The sequence below is a fragment of the Pistacia vera genome, unplaced genomic scaffold, assembly GCF_008641045.1.
Source record: "Pistacia vera cultivar Batoury unplaced genomic scaffold, PisVer_v2 Contig74, whole genome shotgun sequence".
NCBI classification, from domain to species: Eukaryota; Viridiplantae; Streptophyta; class Magnoliopsida; order Sapindales; family Anacardiaceae; genus Pistacia; species Pistacia vera.
This window is the reverse complement of record NW_022196601.1, coordinates 510,486-511,994: the sequence shown is the minus strand read 5'-3', so window position 1 is coordinate 511,994 and position 1,509 is coordinate 510,486. Positions and strand designations below refer to the sequence as shown.

Here is a 1,509-nt window from a genome sequence, read left to right as displayed (position 1 = left end):
TATCAGCTAGCTGCAATGACATGGTTGTTGGCTTCAATTCACTAATTCCCAACCTCCTGAAAACAGAAAAGGGCATCAAATTAATACTAGCTCCTAGATCACACAAAACACGATCAAACGTAATATCTCCTATAATACAAGGAATAGTAAAACTCCCTGGATCTTTGAGCTTCGGGGGTAACTTCTTCTGAAGGATGGCACTGCACTCCTCCATGAGCATCACCGTTTCCTCATCTTCTAACTTCCTTTTGTTCGATAAGATTTTCTTAAGGAACTTCGCATAACTCGGCATCTGCTGCAATGCATCTGCAAAAGGAATGTTAATATGCAATTTTTTAAAAATTTCAATAAACTTTGAAAATTGCTTATCCTGATTCTTTTTCTTCAATCTTTGAGGAAAAGGCACGGGTGGGGTGTGATGTGCCAACTCTGGTGGTATCTCGGGGAATGGCAATTTCTCTTTCTTCTTTTGCCTTTCATCCTTTTTCTTTTTCTCTTCCTCCAAACCACTTGGTTTCTCTTCAGCAACAATCTCTTCATCAACTTCCTCATCAGAATCTTCCTTTCCGGTTTGCTCAACCTCCTTGGTAGCTTGCTCTACCTCTTCCAAAACTGTCCCACTTCTTAAAATTATGGCATTTGCTTGCTCACGTGGGTTAGTGACTGTATTGCTTGGTAAGGAACCCTGCGGTCTCTCATTAAGCTTCTCGGCCAATTGGCCCATCTGTACCTCAAGATTCCGAATGGACGCCTCTTGATTTCTAAAATTCGTCCTCTTCTCATTCATAAATCCCGTGGTCTCCTGCATAAATTTCCCAAACATATCTTCCAACTTTGTCACTCTTGGATCTCCCGGTTGATTATTCACCCCTGGTTGGTTATTTGGAACTAGCCTCTTGTTCCATTGATTATTTTGCTGGTTCTGATTTCCCCAAGCCAGATTTGGATGATTTCTCCACCCCGGGTTGTATGTGTTGGAGCATGGGTTGTTTGGTTGTCTCTGATTTCCTGCCAAGTAGTTCACTTGCTCCGTTGATGAAGATGACGAAGCAAATGTGTTCCCAACTTGACACTCGCTACTCAGATGGTTCCCTGCATAAAAATCACATGTTAATTGAGGTGGTGAATAGAGTTTACCTGCATAGTTCCTAACTGTTTCTGAAGTGCCGTGAGTTGGGCTGAGATGGCTGTAAAGGCATCAACTTCATGAAGACCCGAAGATTTTCTTGGTGTTGCTCTCTCATTTGGTCTTTGACAGTTGTTGCTTGCCAAAACCTCAAGCAACTCATAGGCATCTTCTGGTGTCTTATTCTGCAAGGCCCCTCCTGAAGCTGCATCCACCATGGTTTGCACATTACCCATCAATCCATTGTAGAAAGTTTGGACTTGAAGCCAAACTGGCAACCCATGGTGTGGACATTTCCTCATTAACTCCTTGTATCTCTCCCAAGCCTCATACAATGACTCGGACTCATCTTGTAGAAATGATGTGATATCATTTCTCAATTT

General features: G+C 42.4%; 1 non-coding gene across 1 annotated transcript; it reads left to right on the top strand.

Annotated features, from left to right (window-relative positions):
* Positions 1 to 1,402: 1,402 nt before the first annotated feature.
* LOC116115454 lies at positions 1,403 to 1,509 on the top strand. The gene has a single exon (XR_004125669.1). It is a non-coding gene; the product is annotated as a small nucleolar RNA R71 (small nucleolar RNA).